Genomic DNA, 14,517 nt, shown 5'->3' on the forward strand with positions numbered 1-14,517 from the left:
TTCTTTTCTGTTTTTGTGGCAACCCTCTCATTCTGTTTTCCGATATATGGAAAAGAAATAAACCAAAACGTTTTCTTTCCAGAAAATCCGTTTCTTTGAGTTATTATGTTAGTTGTTCACACGATCTTAATGTGGGCTCGTAACATAAATGGGGGCTCATCCGGGATTTGAACATGTTTTGCGTGTTTATCCCAAGGATTGCGCATCTAAATTGTCTTTTTTTTTGGGGAAACGTTTTTTACTGCGTCCGCGCATTTGTTTACCCTTTTGACGCGTTATGGGGATTGCGTTTGTGACCCAGTATTTCGATTTTTCCCAGTGTGCCAGGCTACCAGCACTGTCTTTCATTTTTCTCGCTTTTTGTGAATTTTTTACCGGTTTTGTCTGCTGCTTCTTTGGCTGTTTTTTCGCCATGTTCGGTTTAGACGAGTTTATTAAATCTCCCACTCCCGACGCCTTCTCTGCCGCGACGCGCGATGATCTGGTGAGAGTTGCCGGTCATTATAAAATAGAGGTACGGGGTAGTCCATCTAAAGCAGAGCTGTTAGATTGTCTTACGGAAGCTTTGGGCCGTCTCGGTATATTTACATTCGGAGTCAAGGTGCCACCCGTAACACCCCCGGCTGCTCCTGATCCTGCAATCACACCTATGATCACCAAGGCGGCACTCGAGCTCCGTCGATTGGAGTTACGAGAAAAGGAGATTGAACGGGAGCGAGAAAGGACGCGTCTCGAAGCAGACAGACAGACGGTTCAAGAGCGTGAGAGGAGAGACCATGAGCTTAGACTGCGAGATATGGAACTCGCCCAAGCCATTCGTTTAAAAGAATTGGATTTAAAAGCTCGTGAATCTGGCATTTCAAGCCATAATTTTGATGTCACTCGTAATATAAGACTTGTCCCACCATTTAATGAGAAGGATGTGGACAAGTTCTTTGTTCATTTTGAGAGAGTCGCTACGGTTTTGAAATGGCCACGGGATGTGTGGTCCATGACGTTGCAGTGCGTTTTTGTGGGAAAGGCGCAGCAGGCTTACTCCTCCCTGTCGTTGGAGGATGCTGCTGATTACGAGAAAGTAAAACAATCAGTCTTACGCGTTTATTCACTTGTTCCTGAAGCGTACAGACAGAAGTTTCGCAATTACCAGAAGCCTGAGTCGCTCACGCACGTTGAGTTCATGCGGGAGAAAGAGTTGTTGTTTGATCGTTGGCTTAGCTCACAGAATATAACAACATTTGAGGACCTTCGTGATACAATAATTCTAGAGGACTTTAAAAACTGTCTCCCGAAAACTGTTGCCACGTTCGTCAGTGAGCACAAAGATTTGACGGCGTCTAGCGCGGCGGTGCTGGCTGACGATTACGTGCTGGCGCATAGGGACGCGAGCTCTGGTCATGTGAACTTTCAGCAGAACCGAAACCGCAGCTATAGTTTAAGAGGTTCTCCTCCTGCTGTAGCAGTAAGCACTCCAACTTCGGAGCATAAAGGAGTGACTAACCCTAAAGATTATGTCCCGGTCTGTGGATATTGTAAAAAGCGTGGCCATTTAACTCCCGACTGTTTTTTACTAAAACGTAAAAACAAGTCTAACTCCACGGCTTCATCCAGGACTGAATCTGGTTTGGGTTTATGTGTTTCGACACTCCCTTTGACGTCTCGGAAAGACGAGAGTATTTGTCAGGCTTTTGCACCATTTATTATGGACGGTTTTGTCACTTGCTCGAAGAGCCTAATGCACGCATTCCTATTAAAATACTTCGCGACACGGCTGCGTCGCAGAGTTTCATTTTGGAGAATGTCCTGCCTTTCAGTGAAAAGTCCCACATTGGTGCGAGTGTCTTAGTCCAGGGTTTTGATATGGGATTTGTGAATGTGCCACTACATGAGATTTCACTCTCTTCTGACTTGGTCACGGGCACTGTAAAAGTGGGCGTACGTCCCTCTCTCCCTATTGCAAATGTATCGTTTTTGCTTGGGAATGATTTGGCAGGTGGGAAGGTATTTCCTAACCCTGTGGTAACCCATAATCCTGTTGTGACTTTGGCTTCTAAAAGTGAATGTCCTGACGATGTGGCTGTGAAATACCCTGAGGTTTTTCACGCCACTGTTGTTACGCGCGCCATGGCGAAAATAGCCAAAGAGACCCCTGTTCGTGAACGCAGTGATGAGTTTTCTGATCTCTATGATACTTTTATTGCTCATGCCATGTCGTCTGCTAGTGGTAAAACGTCTGTGAAGTCGGCCCCGCTATCTGCGGTTCCTTGCGTTTCTAAATTGTCTCCCAGTCGCGAACAACTTATGTGCGGACAAAAAAACGATCCCTCTCTCTCTACACTATTGGCGGAGGCTGTCTCTGAGAAAGACATTGAGTCTGTGCCTCATGGTTATTTTATTCGTGAGGGGATCTTGTTGCGAAAATGGAGGCCGCTTGTGGCTTCTGCTGCGGATGAGTGGCGTGTGCTGAATCAGATTGTCATTCCGATGCCGTATCGAAATGAAATCTTACGCCTTGCTCATGATCACCATTTCGCAGGTCATTTAGGTATCAATAAAACATCCGATCGCATTTTGCGCTATTTCTTTTGGCCCGGTCTCAAGAGTGACGTTGCGAGACACTGCAAAACATGTCACGTATGCCAAGTTACGGGAAAGCCTAATCAGCTGATTCCTCCAGCTCCGCTACAGCCGATACCCGTCACGTCGGAACCGTTTGAACAGGTCATCCTAGACTGTGTGGGTCCGTTGCCGCGGACTAAGTCCGGAAAGGAGTATCTGCTCACAATTATGTGCAAGCTGACACGTTTCCCAGAGGCTATACCACTCCGAAGAATCACCGCAGCTGCCGTTATTAAGGTTCTCGTGGGTTTTTTTTCTCTCTTTGGCCTCCCGAAAATAGTGCAAACAGATCAGGGCACTAAATTTATGTCCAACGTGTTTAAACAGGCTATGGAACAGCTAGGCATCAAACACATAACGTCCAGCTGTTATCATCCCCAGACACAAGGCACACTCGAGCGTTTCCACCAAACGTTAAAATCAATGCTCCGCGCATTCTGTCTCGAGTTTGTGCGTGACTGGGACGAAGGTGTTCCGTTTGCCTTGTTCGCTGTGCGTGAAGTAGTGCAGGAGTCCTTGGGGTTTAGTCCCTCCGAGCTTGTCTTTGGGCATACGGTACGCGGCCCGTTAAAAATGCTCAGTGACTCCATGTTGACCACGAACACATCACCTCCTCCCAGCAGTCTGTCTGACTATGTGTCTAAACTTCGTTTGAGGCTCCATCGAGCTTGCGAGCTGGCTAAAGAAAACCTTGGCGTTACTCAGAAACGAATGAAACAGCGTTACGACCAAAAAGCTGTCTGCCGGGTATTTAAACCTGGTGATAAAGTGATGGTGTTTCTTCCAATTCTTGGCTCCGCGCTTCAACCACGCTATACTGGTCCCTATCTTGTAGAAAGACGTGTCGGAGATGTGAACTACGTCATAGCTACCCCTGACCGGAGAAAGCGATCTCGTTTATGCCATATCAATATGCTTAAACGCTACTGTGAGCGGGATCACTCTGACATTAAACCTCCCGCCTGCATTAAAAGCTCCCCCGCTTCAATGAGGCGTGTGATCGATCCAGCAGTGGCGCTGTCCAGCACGGCAGGTGCAGAAATTGCCACGACTCTGCCTGTTACCTGTCGGCCTGCCCCCTGTAGTTCAGCGCCCCCGTGTGGACCTGCTGCTCCGCCGCATGACGACGAGGGGGTTCGCTGTCCTGCCGCTGAGGTCGTCGAGGGCAGATTGAGGAACTCTGAAATCCTTGTGGGTCTGAACCATTTCTTTTCACATTTACCTAATTCAGAACGTGAAGATTTAATTTCTCTTTTCTCTTCTAATATTAATTTGTTTTCCGATGTTCCTGGTCGTACCACTGTCATGGCTCACGACATTGATGTTGGGGAAAGCAGGCCAATTAAACAACACCCTTACCGCGCCAACCCACTAAAACGCCTCCTACTGCGAAAAGAAGTTAAGTTCATGGTAGACCATGGTATTGCTGAGCAGAGTTTCAGCCCGTGGAGTTCGCCCTGCCTTCTCGTGCCAAAACCTGACGGCACTTCAAGATTTTGCACGGACTTTCGAAAAGTCAACGCTGTGACCAAGCCCGATAGTTTTCCGTTACCACGCATGGACGATTGCGTAGATCGCCTTGGCTCAGCTGTTTACGTGAGTAAGATTGACCTTCTAAAAGGTTATTGGAAAATTCCTCTGACTGAGCGTGCTAAAGAAATAGCCGCATTCGTTACACCAGACAGTTTTTTACAATACACTGTCATAGCGTTTGGTCTTAGGAATGCACCAGCTACGTTTCAACGGTTGGTCAACCACATTCTTGCTGGATTGTCTAACTGTGAGGCGTACCTCGACGACTTGGTGGTGTATAGCGCCACCTGGGATTCTCACGTTAGCCACCTGAGAGACGTGTTTGAAAGATTGTCCGCTGCTAATCCGACAATAAATCTGGCAAAATGCGAGTTTGGCCAAGCCAAGGTTGTTTATTTGGGCAAAGTGGTGGGTGGCGGCGAAGTGCGCCCGGTGCACTCGAAGGTTGAGGCCATTCTTAAATATCCTGCCCCCACAACTCGTCGTGAACTTAGACGCTTCCTTGGTATGGTCGGCTATTACAGGTCGTTCTGAAAAATTCTCCCCCAATTTATTTCTTTAAGGGTGGGGGTGTTACCTTGGGGCCTCCTTGTTCCTGGTAGGAGGAGACTTGCAGTGACTAATTGAAAAGGCCGGCCCTCCCAAGTATATAAGCCTGCCTACTTCTAAGTTGTCTCTCTTTTTCTCTCACACCCTCGACATGGCAGGCGCTGGCTGGTCGCACTTTATCTTTTGTTAAACCAGAACCCTTTTGTTAAAATCCGTATGAATTATTGTTGATCTTGGATCTTTTGTTTTATGGGGGGAGTATGCTTTCTTTTCTGTTTTTGTGGCAACCCTCTCATTCTGTTTTCCGATATATGGAAAAGAAATAAACCAAAACGTTTTCTTTCCAGAAAATCTGTTTCTTTGAGTTATAATGTTAGTTGTTCACACGATCTTAATGTGGGCTCGTAACACATACCATATGCACACACGCATATGCACACACACACAGATACACACACACAGACACACACACGCCATACATGCTCACACACGCAGACATGCACACACACACACATACCATATATACAAACAGACACAACATATCATACACACCCACACACACACACACACACCCACACACACACACAGACACACACACACACACACACACACACACACACACAATTCCAGCAAGCTATATATTAAGCGCAAGCAGCAGGTGGTAAATAACTAAGTGGACTATTTTATGCAGAGCTTTTCCCCACAGCTACACTCACCTCTCAGAAGCACCGTGCAATTAACACACGCTGTGTGTGTGAACGAGGCAAGCTCGTTAACATCAAGGTCTGGACTCTGATTGGCTGCCACTTAACGAGCCGGCTCCTATCAATTACCGTCATGGACACGGTGAGAGAAACGCTGGGGCAAACAAAATCACACTCAGTGTTTGGCCAATGCTTTGGGTTTGTAAACTTGGATTTGAAAAGAATAACAAGCAAAATACAAATACTTTTTTGGGGTTAAGGTATTTGTTTATTGAGCAGGATATCAATATGTCAATATTATATATATAATAATATTTACAATACAGTAAAATATAAATACTTATTTGGTTTATGGTATCATTTGTTTCATAAGCAGGATAACAATATATCACTCTTAAATATTGTTTTTAATATTATATAATATTGTTTAATAATATTATTTGACTGTATTGTAAATATTTTCAAAAAGCAGAAACGCAAAAGCAGACACTCTGACACAATACACGCACGCTCAAACGCAGACACACACCATACGCACGCATACATGCACAAACCACACACAAGCAGAAACACACACATCATACACACGCACACAAGCACACCATAAACACACAAGCGCAAACACACATGAACACACACACACACACACTCTCCGGGGTCGGAGCTCAGAGCTGATGATGACTCCATTCGGCAGGCTGCCCTCTGCGTCGCCGCGGCGACCGCTCGATACGTCGATACCGGGCGGCCATTTTGGAGGGGACGCGGCATGCCTGGTAATCAGGGGGGCGCAGACACACACACAGGCGCCAGCGAACGCACACGCACACACCAGGACATGCACACGCGCACTCACTGCAAGTAAGGCATGCAAACGTGCACACATGCACGCACGAACACACCGGCACACGCATGCACACAAGTGTGCCAGACGCGTGAACATGCACAACACACACACACACACACACACACACACACACACACGCGCGCGTGCGCATCACACGCACAATGTCTCTCTCTCTGTCTCACACTTTTGCTCTCTCTACCTCTCTGTCCCCCTTCCTCCCTCTCTCTCTCTCTCTCTCTCTCTCTCTAAGGATAGAGTGTAACTCAAACCAATCCAAAGTGAATCACCATTCCGTGCAATAACCTGTTACCTCCGTGACATGACTCGTTTTCTGACAGAACTCCGATGACGAGAGCGCGATGTATCTCCTCAAAACTTTTAACGTTCCAACTCCTACTCCTGCTTTCCCCTTCCTCAGTGTTGCGTGAGTTTGCAAGTTTGCTTGTCTTTGCCGCGGTGGGAACTGAAGACGGCATCGGCGACGGCTACGTTTGCGAAAAGCGCAAACAAATGAACCTGAAACTCCGATACCGAAGTGCAATACATATATATAATTCCGTTGCTGGCACTTCATTCAGTAGTCTTACAAAATAGACAGACTTGTAGTATTTTTTACCAAGCGTGGACGGCTACGATGCGAAACGCTTAAACAAACTAAACCATCGGAAACCCCGGTACCGCAGAGCAATGTTTAAAATTTGTTTCCCAGTAATCTGAGCAGGAATTCCAAAGTTTTTTTTTTTCTTATCTTTCAAAGTGCGAGCTCTTCACTGATCAAACGTCCTTTACGGTAATCTGGACTTGTGCTGGGAGTTCAACCGGCGATCATTGGGTACACATTTCTAGGTTTGTGACTCCAAAGTGACGCGTTTGATGTCTTCCTGTACGTCGTCCTTTGACTTTCTGTCTCCCCTGTTGGGTTCTGTCATCTCCAGCCGGCGTGTAATTATAGAGAGGTCTGTCAAGGGAGAGGGGAGATGAGACAAAGATGATGTGGGAAGAGAGGGGGGGGGGGGGGGGATGGGAGAGAGGGGATGGAAAGAAGAGGGAGGCAAGGGGGGGAGTGGAGAGATGATGATGGGGAGAGGGGAGAGAGGAGGGAGAGAGGGGAACGATAAGGAGAGAGGGGAGAGGAGAAAGTGGTAGGAGAGTATGGAGAAGGGGGAGGACGAGGGAGAGGGGGGAGACGGGCAGGAATGGGAGTTGGGGGAAGGGAGGGGGAGGGAGGAGAGGGAGGATAACGGCGTACATTTTTAAAGATGTAGAACTAAGAAATAAGAAACACACAAACTGTTTCGGGTTCACTTTTCAATCGAGTCCCTATGGATAAAGGAGTGAATTCAGAAACAGTGTTTAGCAAACACTGCGATTTCCAAGAAGCCCAACAGATCTACCGTGCATACGGATGTTTCTGGGCTAAGTTTACCTATACATCGGAAAACAACGTGGATAAAATGTAGATAAATATGCTCACGGGAGCGCTGCCTGTACACTAGCAATCAGAATCGGATTTACGGGCAGGACTCCGAAATTTTTCAATTTTCCGACAGAAAGCTCTGCTGCTACTAAGTAATAGCGCACGTATCCAGAAGAATATCCGACAGCAACAAAAAAAACGAGGAAAACAAGAACCAACAAAGAATATATAAATATAAATATAGATGTATATTCTTCTTCTGTTGTTGGATATTCTTCTGGATAAGTGTGCTTTTACTTTGCAACGTATAAATATATATATGTAAACAGTATAGATATATAGAAGGCCGTTATTTGATGAAAGCTCTTGCCTGGGCCCTCGATGTGCTGCAGTTCAAATCACACAGCTCTCTCTCTCTCTCTCTACCTCTACTGCTCTCTCTATCTCTCTCTAGTTCTCGCTCTCGCTCGCTGCTCATCTACATCTCTCTCTCTCTCTCTCTCTCTCTCTCTCTCTCTCTCTCTCTCTCTCTGTCTCTACCTCTACCCATTTCTCTCTCTTACCCTCTCTGCTTCACTCTGCAGTTTCTCTGCATTAATCTCTCTGTCTCTGTCTGTGTGTGTGTCTCTCTCTATCTCTCTCTTTCTCTCTCTCTCTCTCCCCCCCTCTCTCTCTCTCTCTCTCTCTCTCTCTCTCTCTCGCTGTCTATCTCTGTGTTTCTGTCTCTCTCTGGCGCTCTCTCTGCCTCCCTCTCTCGCCCTCTTTCTCTTGCTATAGATGGGAATTTAGTGTAAGAAGAGAGGTGGAAGAGAGAGAGCGAGAGAGCGAGCAGTTGAAGCAGAGAGATAGACAGACAGATAGGTAGGTAGAGAGTGGTAGAGAGCGAGACAGACAGATAGGTATTTAGAGAGAGGTAGAGAGCCAGACAGACAGAGAGAGAGGTAGATCGGTAGAGGGAGAGAGAGAGCGCATTAGAAGCAGATGCAGACAGAGATGTCTAAAGATAGAGCACAGCAGGTAGACAGCATGCGGTGTGTGGATGCGGGAGGTGGTGGTGGAGGTGGGGGTGGCGATGGTTACATTAGGCTCCGCTCTGGGGGCGATCAACCCTAAATGGGTCGGGTACAGGGGACGGCCGCGGTTTATTGGCCAGAGATGGCCAGACCCGCCTCCACACCAACCGAGATAATAGGAGACGGAGGTTAGGTGATGGTGCTCTCTCGCTCTCTCTCTGTCTCTGTCTTTCTCTCTCTCCCCCTTCCCCTCTCTCTCTCTCTCTCTCTCTCTCTCTCTCTCTCGTTCGTCCCCCCTGCTGTATAAAGAGCCACTTTATATACCGGTAAACTGCAGTCAACTAAAGGTCCTCACACACACCGCCCCTGCCACACACACACACAAACACACACACACACACATACACACACACACACACACACACACACACACACACACACACACACACACACACACACACACACACACACACAGGTCAGTATTCACAGCCTTTCCGTTTGAAAGTACAATAGTCACGATATATTCGAAAGGTTGTTATCTTAACTCCTTTATGCTTGCACAACAATAGACTCCATTTTGTGGATTCGCACAAAAGAAGAGACAAAAGCACTCCACTAAAAACGTGTCATTAAGTAAAACGTTTCCTAAGAGGCTTGAAATGTAATTTTTTAAAAGGTCAAACCTTTAAATAAATAAATAAAGAAAACCTATAAAACAACTTAATAGTGTATCGCAGGTGTTAGCGGTAGCATTGAGAAGGTGTTTGGTGGTGGAGTAGACCACAGCGCCCCTAGTGGTGCGCGACGATGCTGCAGATAGTATCCGATTTTATTCTGGAAACACAGATGTAACATAAAATTAAATACAAGAAGAACATATGTAACCGATGTGTTTCTGCGTTGTGTCTTGTATCTTTGAGTGAGGCACACACACAGGAGTCGAGTGATGGAGGTTTATTCTTTCAAAAGGAGACAAAACAACACAGGCGTCACACACAATCCGGGATATCTCTCTCCACTCAGCCCCGTGCATCAGCGTTCACTGACCCCTTAGCTTAATATATCCTGTAACTTTAAATGGATACATGTAGGGGATAAATTATAAAAATGTAAACAAAGCATAAAATGATCTTAAATAAAAAGACAGTATATAAAATATATACACTGATAAAGGAAATAAAATATAATAAAGAATTGTCATTTTCCTCTCACACTCATTTTACATATTATATCATAAACAAAAACACATAACAGGCATACCTTTCAAAAGGAGACAAAACAACACAGGCGTCACACACAATCCGGGATATCTCTCTCCACTCTACAAAATAAAGGAAGCAAACAATTGACCACACATACCGGATCACACAACTGCATTTGTAATATCAACGCGGGAAATACAGCGATCTTCCTCCCATGCCGAATCTCACGCGGCCGGGAAACCCCGTAGAAAGCTAACACCAGCTCAAGCTAGTTCACGAGTTAAAAGTTATAAAGTCCACCCTTCCAACAATTCAATGACTAAAAAAATTGTCTACGAACCAGGGAGTTTCTCCCGCGTGCCTAAAAGCATGTCGCAAAGCAGTGTGAACCACCACAACCGTTCAAAGACAAAGACAGGGGTTAACATAAAAATCTAACGGAGAGAGACACAAACGCAACTCACCAGCCCCGTGCATCAGCGTTCACTGACGCTAGACACACAGGTGCAACGCCAAACCACTCCCCAGGGAACAAAAGGCATGCCATAGGAAACAACGAAACCAACTTACTTAGGAACCAATATTTGGTGGAGTTCACAATAAAAAAGGTATGAACAATGATAAAAAAATAAAACAAAATCAAATTAAATTTAGCTCGGCTACATACTCCCCTCTGAACTTCACCAAAATACCTCAAGACTTTAGCAGAACACTCCAATACATTCACGTCATGCAACTTATTAGTTACTCATATTACTGAGAAAATGGCCGAGGAGGGCGGCGCAACCCTCCAGGGTACACTTGCAAAAAAAAAGGGTGCCCTTTACACCACCTTACACATTACTTCATAAAGGTAATACTTAAATATACCTTTCACAAAACAAGGAGTACCTAATATTTATCACTGCTACTGTAACACATGTTCAACCCAAACACTGGATTAAAGAATTGTCTTAAGGTACTTGATGGCTTACAGAGATTCATCACTCAAGCTAGTATTTTCCTCTGGGTCATGTTCTGAATGAGTCTATCTACAGGTTTCACCAGCCTGCCCACCCTTGTTCTAATACGGGAGACAACACTGATTACAGTGCTTGGGGGGTCGTTGCTACAGCCTGTTTCATCGGCCACACTTGACACACTCATTGACCTCCGGCTAACACTTTCACGCAGGTCAATGTCTCCAAGCTCTTCATCATCGTCAAGACATGTTGGGATAACAGAAGCACTATCCAGAACCCAACTGGATGTCCTGTCTTCTGTGACATCACCTGTCTCCACATCTGACACGCAGCTTTGTGTCTCGTCATGGCTCGACTCAGACGACTCAGTGAATGATGCGTCAACATCCTCCTCATCTTCCAACTCAAGCGGAAGAAAGTTTGCGCACAGGAGACGATTGCGATGCACAACCTTTTCACGGCCACTGCTTGTATTCCTTATCCGATAGGTATGACACCTAGGATCTTTTGAGATCACCATGTACCGGACAGACTCCCATTTGTCCGACAATTTCTTGCGTCCCCTTTCACATTTGTTTGACAAGAGCACTTGGTCTCCCTCAGCGATGTCATGACCTTTGGTCCTCTTGTTGTACAGTTCAGTTTGGTGCTGCTGACTGGTGACAGCATTGGCCTGAGCAGATGATAATGCTTCTTTTAAATCCTCCCTCAGTTTAAGGACATATTTATCATAGTCAGCGATGTCACAGTCCCTCTCCACATTGTGGAACATCACGTCAACTGGGAGTCTGGGGATCCTCCCGTACATTAGATAAAACGGGGCGTAGCCTGTTGACTCGTGGGCAGTGCAGTTGTAGGCGAAAGTCAACGTCTGCAACATCTGGGGCCATTTTTGCTTAGCTCTTGGAGGGAGAGCTCTGATCATGCTTCCCAATGTCCGGTTGAAGCGTTCAACCACACCGTTTCCCATGGGATGATAAGCCGTTGTCCTCGACTTCTTTACACCAGAAATCAGCAGTAACTCTCGGATCAACTGGCTCTCGAAGTTGGCTCCTTGGTCGGAGTGAATTCTCTCTGGGAAGCCGTAGACACAGAAGTATCGATCCCAGAGCTGACGGGCAACCTGCTTTGCTGACTGATCATGACATGGAAAAGCGTGAGCCATTTTTGTGAAATGGTCAGTGATGACCAGGACATCCACAGTTTTTCCATTTGGGATTTCGGCTGACCAAAAGTCAATGCAGACCATCTCGAGAGGGCTTGTTGTTTTGATGCTCTCGAGAGGCGCTCTCCCTTCAGGTTCGGGTGTCTTGCTTACCACACAGCGCTTGCATGTCTTGACATATTCACAGACATCTCGTTCCATGTCAATCCAGAAGAACCTCTGCCTCGCAAGATATAGAGTCCTGTGCTGTCCCTGGTGCCCAGCCTCATCATGGACACCCTGCAGAGCCTGCTTGGTCAGTGATGCAGCCACGACATACTGGTAACGCCTTCTCCCACTTAGTGAGTCTTTGATCACTCTATACAGGATGCCATCCAACATCTTGAGCTTTTCCCACTGCTTTAGAGTTTTCTGGACTTTGAGAGGCTCTTTGACTCTTTCTCTCCTCGATGGTCTACTACCACGTGACACGTAGTGTATGACTCTTGCCAGTATAGTGTCTTCCTGTTGCTTGTCTTGGAGCTCTTTAAGGGAGAAGACAGGTAAGGCCCTTTCACCTGGTGGAACGAGCTTATGCACATTGTTTGCCAGCCAGGAGATCACTCGTCCTTTGGGTCCCTCACCCCACTCAACCTGACCATCCAAGACGGCTGTCACTTCTTCACTGCTCATTGAACTGCATGCCACTTCAGATCCACCCATTTTGACCTCTTGGCAGTTGGTGCTCAGCCGAAACACATCCTGTATCCTGTCATCTCGGATCTGCTGCGCTTCTTCCAGCAGAGCTCCATACGGCTCTGCTATAAGTCTCTCGCTGACCCGTGGCTTGACAAAGGGTTGTCTACTCAAGGCATCTGCGACGATGTTCTTGCTGCCTGGGATATATTGGATACTGAAGTCGTATGGAGCCAGCTTCGACACCCACCGCTGTTCACAAGCATCCAACTTTGGCTTTGTGAGGATGTAGGTTAACGGGTTATTGTCGGTCCAGACGGTGAAGGAATGTCCCTTTAACCAATGGCTGAATTTATCACACACAGACCATTTGAGAGCGAGGAACTCCAACCGATGAGCTGGATACTTCATTTGAGGGCGAGTCAGGGCCTTGCTTGCGAAGGCTATGGGACGTGCCTTGCTCCCTCCTTCGGGGACTTGAGAAAGTACAGCGCCCAATCCATCCAATGAAGCGTCGGTTGAGAGAATGAAAGGGCGACCAAAGTCTGGATGAGCCAACACAACTGAGTTCAGTAAAGCAGCCTTTAGTTGGTTGAATGAGTTGCTCTGTTCTTGAGTCCAATCACCTGGGCTGAGCCTTTTGAAGTGAGAAGCCCGTTTTGCGTTGGCCTTTCCAGTGGCAGCGGCGGTCAGGGAGAACAGGGGCTTTGCCATACTGGAACAGTTTTGTATGAATCTCTGGTAATACATTATCATACCGAGGAAAGACTTGATCCTTTTTGCTGAAGGTGTGACTCCATCCTCCATCATCAAATCCGCTTCACTCATGTCTGTGATGACTTGTATCTTTTCAGAATCTGTGGCAACTCCGTTCTCGTTAATGATGTGGCCCAAGAACCTGACGCTTCGCCTAAAGAAATGGCACTTCTTCGGTGCCAACTTAAGCCCATGTCCTCTCAACCGCTTAAAGACCATTTCGAGTCTGTTCAGGGCTTCCTCTTCATTTGGGGCAAAGACCAAAACATCGTCAAGGTAGCACAACAGGGTCAAGAAGTTTTGGTCTCCAAAGACACTCATCATGAGGCGCATGAAACTCGCCGGGCTGTTGCACAGGCCTTGGGGTAGTCGGTTGAACTCATGGAGGCCTACTGGTGTAGTGAAAGCAGTAAACTTCTTGTCCTGTTCATGCATGGGGACATTGTAGAACCCCGATGTCAAGTCCATGGCGCTGAATACGGCATTTCCCCCCAATGCAGCCAAACAGTCAGCTTGGTGGGGTACTGGGTGGGCATCCTTCACTGTGCGTGCATTAAGCCACCGGTAGTCCACACAGATGCGTAGCTCTCCATTTTTTTTCCAAACCAGTACTAATGGCGAAGCCCACTCACTTGATGACTTGCGTATGATGTTCTTCTCTTCCATCTCAGAGAGGACTTCTCTTAGTTTCTGGTATTGGCTTGGTGGGACGCGACGGTATGCTAGACGGAAGGGGCGCTCATCAGTCAGATGGATCCGATGGACAAAGTCTTTGGCCAGGCCACAGTCCAGCTTGTCCTTGGAGAACACATCTCCATGCCGCTGTATGAGTTCCACAAGCTGGTTCTTCCAATACAGGGACACTTCACAAGAGTTGATGTCGATATCGTTCAATCCAAGACCAGCAAGCTTGTCCTGAAGGGTGGGAGTTACAGAGGTATCAGGGACATGGTCAGTGCTTACTCTTACGCTTTGGCCTTGTGCTTTTAGCTCTGTGTCGGCGACATGGTCCACTCCGAGCTCGAAGTCTTCCAGTGCCACACATGGTGAAACATCAGCTAACTTCATGTTCCTCCTCAGT

The sequence above is a fragment of the Pollachius pollachius genome (assembly GCF_949987615.1).
Source record: "Pollachius pollachius genome assembly, chromosome: 6".
Taxonomy (NCBI): Eukaryota; Metazoa; Chordata; class Actinopteri; order Gadiformes; family Gadidae; genus Pollachius; species Pollachius pollachius.